This window comes from Lontra canadensis, unplaced genomic scaffold, assembly GCF_010015895.1.
Source record: "Lontra canadensis isolate GAN:19392208 unplaced genomic scaffold, GSC_riverotter_1.0 scaffold196, whole genome shotgun sequence".
Lineage (NCBI taxonomy): Eukaryota > Metazoa > Chordata > Mammalia > Carnivora > Mustelidae > Lontra > Lontra canadensis.
This window is the reverse complement of record NW_022631190.1, coordinates 463,936-471,886: the sequence shown is the minus strand read 5'-3', so window position 1 is coordinate 471,886 and position 7,951 is coordinate 463,936. Positions and strand designations below refer to the sequence as shown.

The following is a 7,951-nucleotide window of genomic DNA, read 5'->3' as shown; positions in this document are numbered from 1 at the left end:
GGTCTTCATCAGCTCAGATCTGCTGCCAATTCTTGTTGCTAAGCTCCAAAGCTTATCTTGCCGTTGGAGTTTACCTGAAGAACCCCACCAAGCCACTCCACTCCGTAATTCTACAACATGCACAGCTGGGTTTTTTACTGCCTTCGCGCTTTAAAGGAGCATGTGCATTTGCTTCCTGAGCACACGCTGATTTACCAATTCAGTCTTCTTGAGAACGGAAACAGTAGTTGAAAGTATAGTACTCCGCAAATGGAAAACACACAATAAATGTCTGTTGGATTAATCTAGACCAACACACTCTCGTGAGCATCTGCAGTGTGTCTTATACTACACAACATCACAGAACTCAGAGAAGACCATTCAGATCTCCGCCCAGTGTTTATCAGACTGTGTAAAACAAGACTCTGGTTCCATGTGAGTGTAATAGGTGGTACAACAACAAAATGCATGGGGTAATGCTCAGTTCAGCAAAATGAAACATTTCCTTGCTTGGGCCTTTTCAGGTCATTATTTGTGAGCCTCTGTGCATTGGTTTACAAAAATCTATAGCATTTCCTCAACATGGTAGAACATTTTTACTTACCAACTCAAGAAACATATTCTCTGGGTCTATCTACTGGCTTCCAAAAAATGCAGTGAATAAAGAACATGTTAAATCCCACCAGGAGGATTCAATCAATTAGCCATATCCAGAATGTGAGACATTCTACAAGATAAATGTCCAGTTTCTTCCACAACAAAGTAGTAGCATTAACCAAAAGGGATGGAACTATTGCAGAATAAAGAGACTTAAGAGAAAAATAAGCCAAATATAATGTGTAGACCTGTTTGGATTATGATTCAAACAAATCAAATGTAAATTGACATTTCTGAGGCAGCAAAGAAAATCGAACATGAACTGAGTATTAAAAAATGTAAGCATTAACCATTTACAAATTTAATTATTGTGAACTTTATTGGGTTTGGCCATGGCGTTAAGGTTATATTTTTATCTGTTAAGAATCAACCGAAATAAAAAGGTAAGCTGAGGCAAGCTTAAATTACTAGTAATAGAGTTTATTAGCAGAAGAACTGCAGTTTGGAAAATCTATGCTCCACAAGGTACAGGTGAGTCTGTTTGGGGTGGACTGTATTTATGGGCAAGGAGTGCAAAGGGGGCGTCCAGCCAGAGTCCACACACTAAGTTCATTGGCTTGAGGAAGGCAAGAGTTTCTTGGTGGATGTTCACTGGGTAGGAGCTAAGTGTCAGCCTTCCGTAAATCAGGCATTGGCAGGAAATCAGTCTCTCAGTTCTTAAGTGTTGTTTTCCTAAAGGTGCATGTGTGAGATTCTCTCTCATTTCCTCTGGTTCCATTTTAGATTGCAGTTCTTTCACAAACGATACATACTGAAATATTTATTGATAAAATGTCTTTATTTCTTTTAAATAAATACTGATAGTGCTTTTTTCCTCAGTATGAGTTTTTGTTACCTGGATATGTTAACTTGGTAAACATTTGTTGTCCTTTACACATATGACTTGTGCACTTTTTGTATTTAAGTTCTACTTCAAAAATATGAAACATTTAATTTGTTGGATTTTTTAAATTTACAAATAATACAAATAGATGGCTAAAAATTTAGTTCATACGTAAAAGGGTATACAGTGAAAAGTATGTCTTCTCCCTGACCCCTGCAGACTGGTTTCTACTCACTGAGGCAACAACTGTTAGCAATATTCATCCGGAGACAATTTTATATATGTATAAATGTATGTGCAAGCATGTCTAGGAGAGAGAAATCCATGTCAGTACTCATAGATTTTCATTGTGGTGAGCATTATTAGCACACTTTGACTAGTTACCCAGTGCTGGACATTAGGTGGCTTATAGTTTTTGTGACCACATATTGCTTGCAAGACTGTCCTTGCCTATAGACCTTAGTATTTATGGGTTTTGTAATGTTAATAGGTGCGTCTAGATTGTTCTCCAAGACATTTGCCCTATTTAACCTCTGTTTCTACCCACCAGTATCTAACAGAGTGCTCAAGTTTATAATCTCCTGAGGCATAAATAATAATGACCTCAAGAGGGAGATATTTCCAAAATAAATCAACCTTTGATTATAACAGTTCTTATTCAAATACCTTATACAAGGAAGACGTGGTTTATTTATAAATAAAATTAATACTGAGAAATGTCAACTGAAGTGCTTCTAGAATAGAAGGTTTTCCCTTCTAAATGGGGGTGATAAATAAATAAAATTTCAGAAAAATGATATCAGTAGGAAAACTGAATTATCCTTATTTTAACAAGAAGGCTAATGAGATAAACTGAAAATTTGGAAAGAATGACTTGTTTATTTTAATGCCCTTTGTCTCTGACGCTACCTTTAGTCCCTGGTTACACATATGCTAGATCTTGCTGTTGTTTGTTTTAAAAAGTCATGTGAGTTTGAGCCCCACATTAGGTGTGGAAATTACTTTTAAAAAAATATAATCTTAAAAAAAAATAAAAAGTAAAGAAAAATGCCTGTAAATTTCATGCGGCAGGCTCTTTCTTATTGACAGTGAAGCCTGTGTTTGGTTCAGGCTCAGTATTTAAGCGCTGAGCCCAGCCAGCAGCAGAGAAGGAACTTCTGGTATTGGGTTAGTTTGTAGTCATCTGGGAAAAACAGTGGAGTGAAGTCGAATAGTCCCTGGGGAGAAGCACATGGTAGTACAGCGAGAACTTTGTAACCTTTAGTGGCTCATGGGCTCCTTTAGTAAGGATCTAAATATCTCTCCAGAAAAATGCACACATTCAAGTTATACAATATTTTGCATGCAATTTTTAGGGGAAGAAAAATTTTTCTTTCTTCCCTTCTAGGTTCTTTAACTAACTTAATACTTAAATTGACATAGGACAGGTTAACAGGGGAAAAACAAATTTAATTTTGCATGTACAAGAACCCCATAAAAATATGAAATTCAAAGCAGTGACCAAAGCAGGAAGCTTTTATGCCCTTTAGATAAGGAAACAATGAATTTGTGAAGAATTGACAAAGCAAAGGGGTTTGGGTTTAGGATAGCAAATTAATAAAGAAGTAACAAGATTGTTTTTGCAGCCTTCTCAGCCCTAAATTGTGTCTCTGGTGATAAGAATCCTTCCTCTGCTCTTGGTACAATGAAGGTGACTTTCACATGGGGAATTTATTTTCTGTTTTCAGGGGGCACAGAGGAGGTTCTGATTATCCTTGTACTGACTGTTTCTCAAGTAATTTTAACTCAAGATAATCTATATGCCAAAGTGGCATATTTTGGGGTGACATATTCTGCTCCCCTTCAAATTCACAAGGCTTTATAGGACTCTCAAGCCCTTGGCCTAGAAGGCTTACACAAGAAAATGTAATATTTATATTTATATTTGCATGTATGAATATGTATGTACATATATATAATAAAATAGACTATGAAATATAAATATACTTACGTTTTTATATTTCAGAGTCCAATATAAGTAAAAGAGCAGATCTTGCAAAAGCTATGACTACTTTACTTTTGGGTCCTTTCTGGCTTCAAAAAAAAACCCAGAGAGGCACAGAAAAGCATCCACTCTGTGTGTGTGTGTGTGTGTGTGTGTGTGTGTGTGTATGACTGTGTATAGTCTACATACGCTTTATAGTTTTACAAAATAGTCCTAGCTTCATGAAGGGCTGTAATTGAATATTTTTTCCATTAGATGGAGCTATATCTTTGTTATATGAGAATTTCATGAATTTTATTAAAGAATGCTTTATAGGTGAAGAATTTTAAGGAGGAGCCAGAAAGAGATGCAAATTAAAATAGTTTTTGGAGTAGCCGTGCTACTTCTAACTTTTAAAATATTTTGAGTTGTTAATATGGGTGCATTTGCACAGGTCTTATTTTTTTACATGTTATTGATAGCATATTTTAAAAACTTTGCTTTTTGTGACCCCCTTAAAAAATACCCAAACCAAACTTTTCTCCTAGGATAGCTGTTAATAGTATTTCAATTAAGAGAGTCTCTTATGGTTTCACAGTTTGCTGGGGGGTGGTGGGGTGGGAGGGTTAGTGTTGCTGGGTGATGGACACTGGGGAGGGTATGTGCTATGGTGAGTGCTGTGAACTGTGTAAGACTGATGATTCATAGACCTGTACCCCTGGGGCATTGTATGTTAATTAAGAAATAGTATTTCAATTAGTATATTTCTAGAAACAGGTCCACAATCACTTGTTGGGATTCTGAAATATAAAAACCAGATTTTGCAAAAAAACAAAAACAAAAACAAAAACAAAACAAAACAAAACAAAAAAACCAAGAAATTCAGCTAAATTTGAGTTCTGTTTAAACACTAAATAACATTTCTAGTGTAAGTAGGTTCAATGTAATATTTGGGACATATCCAAAAACTTATTTGTTGTTTATTCAAAATTCAAACTTAATTGGGCATTCTATACTTTGTCATGTAACCCATTCTGAAAACAAAGATTTTTGTAACTTATTTGATGGGAAAATATAGCCTATATTGATGTGAAACTATTTATATTCTTTTCTTCACTTAGTGTGAACGTTTGTGTGAGTCACTGCAAAGATATTAACATGTTTGATTACAGACACTGCTGTGGCTCTGCTGGAGGTGTCGCATAATATGTGGTATTTGTGCCAGGTTATCTTTTCAAATTTAGAAAAGTACTGAATTCCAAAATACAGTGGTCTCCAAGGCTTTTAGAAGATAGCTTATGATTCTCTGGTAATTTTTTTTAGTAAATAAGAAAAATAATTATGCAAAAGTTTATTTTTGAAGGTACTATAAGAAATTTTAAAAATCCAAAATTAGTTAATTATAGGTAATATGACTAGAAGTAAACCTAATTTCCTTCTGAAAAGTGCGTCTTGGTCTTCCGCTGTCTTTAAGAACATCTGAAAAATAACACAGAGCACAGTGCACCTACAGTATAAACTGACAGTGGAGAGATAATTTAATCCTCTCCAGACAAAACAAAATCACCTTAGCCTCTGAAAGAGAGGTGGTCATCTTTCCTTCCCTTCAAACAAAACAACTCCTATGGAAGGAGACTGCCTACCTTCCTTGGCATTACTTTCCAGAATGCCGTGATTTTGCTACTTAGGAAATGCTTTCTAATTTATCTTAAATGTGTCTGCTTTTGGTAGATCTTTAATAGAATACCTATTGATTTTCTCCTCAGATTTCTATTTTCAGATTACATAATTTCAGTTCCCTTCAAAGTTCTTCCATTATAGCCATTTGCCAAACCTTAGTATTATTACTACACAATTAACCTTAATCTGGTATAGATACAAGATTATACTATACACACACAAGAATCACGCTCCACAGCAGTGTCGGTGTTTATGATGTATTTACTAGGTCTTTTCCTGCTAAGCCTTTTTTACCACGTCAGTTTCTTCTACTAACGATGACAATAGGTTTTTGTTCAATGAATTACCTAGTGCTCCCTTTTTCTTTTACGTATATGTTTATATTGCATGCATCTTTTTTTTTTTTTTAAAGACTTATTTATTTATCTGACAGAGACACAGCGAGAGAGGGAACACAGGCAGGGGGTGTGGGAGAGGAAGAAGCTGGCTTCATGCTGAGCAGAGAGCCCGATTCGGGGTTCAATCCCAGGACCCTGAGATCATGACCCGAGCAGAAGGCAGATGCTTAACGACTGAGCCACCCAGGCCCCCTGCATGCATCTTTATAAATGTTGGGGTTAAGAATCTGTGGCTTAGCGTTCCTCAGTCCACACTTGTGCAGGAAGCTGCAGCCAGACCCGCACTGGAACCCTGTTTTGTAACCAATATGACAATGAGGTCACTGTTTGGAGCACTCAGGGCAGGATTCATCCAATTGAGTATGCAGTGGAAGCTGTCAAACAAGATTCAGCCACAGTTGGTCTGAAATCAAAACCCCATGCCGTGTTGGTTGCATTGAAGAGAGCACAGTCAGAGCTTGTAACTCATCAGAAAAAAATTCTCCATGTGGACAAGCATATCGGTATGTCAGTTACAGGACTTAACTGCCGATGCTAGACTGTTCTGTAATGTTATGCTCCAGGAGCGTTTGGATTCCAGATTTGTATTTGACAGACCTCCTCCTGGGTCTCATCTTGTATCTCTATTGGAAGCAAGACCCAGATACCGACACAACAATATGGCCAGAGACCATATGGTGTTGGACTGCTTATTGCTGGTTATGAAGATATGGGCCCTCACATTTTCCATACCTGTCCATCTGCTAACAATTTTGACTGTGGAGTCCTGTCCATTGGAGCCCGTTCTCTCTCAGCTCGTACTTACCTGGAGAGACACATCTCTGGGTTTATGGAATGCAGTTTGAATGAACTGGTTAAACGTGTTCTGCATGTCTTACAAGGGACACTTCCTGCAGAACAGGACCTAACTACAAAGAATGTTTCCACTGGAATTGTTGGTAAAGACTTGGGAGTTTATGATGATGATGATGTATCTCCATTCCTGGAAGGTCTTGAAGAAAGACCACAGAGAAGGGCGCAACCTGCTCAACCTGCTGATGAACCTGCAGAAAATGCTGATGAACCAATGGAACATTAAGTCGTAAACCATTCTATATGTGTATTATCAAGCCTGTAAGAATGCAGGAGCACTACTGGTGATAATAATCTATACTGTGAACCAAAAGATGCAGGGTGGTCCTATGGTATGTTTCGGGAATCAGTCCATGTGTGTTTTTCCCAAGCAACTTGTCTGAAATCATATAATGGTGTGTGCATTTTTCTTTGACAGGCTCTATACAATCATTTTCTAGAAAGTATAGCTATCTGTGCTAATGTTTTTATATGAAGAACATAGTGTCTTTGTGGTTTTAAAAACAACTGTGAGGGGCACCTGGGTGGCTCAGTGGGTTAGGTCTCTGCTTTCGGCTCGGGTCATGATCTTGGGGTCCTGGTATTGAGCCCCGCATTGGGTTGTCTGCTCAGCAGGGAGCCTGCTTCTCTCTCTCTCTCTCTCTCTCTGCCTGCTTCTCTGCCTACTTGTGATCTCTCTCTCTGTTAAATAAATAAATAAAATAAAATAAAAATAAAGACAACTGTGAAATAAAATTGTTTCATCTGCCTGGGAGGAGTAATGTGTGGCTTATTGTTACTCTACATAAATTCTTGATGCCTAAAAATGATTTTTTTCTTTTGATGTGACTCAGGTAGGAAGAAAACTTCACAGCTGGATTTGAACTTGAGATATTTCCTTCATTATTAAAACAAAGAGACAAAAACATAATTCTGTGGGTTTTTTTCCCCCGTCTTGCCTTATAAAAGCCATCCCTGGATCTGTAGTTGTCTGGATTTTGATTTGGGTATCTCATGCTCATTTATGCGAGAGTTATACAGACACCTTTTGATTGTACGAGGAAATAAACATTGTGTAGTCCTATGGAATGAAGCTCTGAAGGAAACCTGCCTTTGTCCCTGGGGCTGCCTTAATGTAAACTGAGGGTGGGGAAACTCATTACAAGGCCTCATTGTGCCCATTTAGTGTGAAGGTAACAGAAGAAAATAAAATCGTTATTCATAATTCCCCTTCACTTTATAAAGAGGGCTTCTAATTTGCTGGCGACTGTTGTACAAGTAGGCAAGTCAGGTTGCGGGTGAGTGACTGGAGGAAGGAAAGGCACCAGTGGGGCCAGGTCCTCTCTGGGGTACAAGGGGTAAAAACCCCTGGAGGGGTCAGAAAGAGTCAACTCCGATTTGGATGTTTGCAGTGGTTTGCTGAAAATGTGTACCGTAAGACTTCTTTACTGTTTCTCCTTTGGGATCTGTAATGAAGTGTATTCTAAAAAAATTTCCAAATGCTGGGAATGACTGTGTTTCTTGTATAAAACAGGGCAGGGGCCTAAGTCCTAACTGGTGTGAGGAGAAGACAGAGCCAGCCTGTAAGGATGAGTGACGGCCTACATCTTCAAGGAAAAC

At 37.8% G+C, this 7,951-nt stretch overlaps 1 pseudogene; it reads left to right on the top strand.

Annotated features, from left to right (window-relative positions):
• The first annotated feature begins 968 nt into the window (after positions 1–968).
• LOC116861399 lies at positions 969–6,578 on the top strand (annotated as a pseudogene).
• Positions 6,579–7,951: the final 1,373 nt, after the last annotated feature.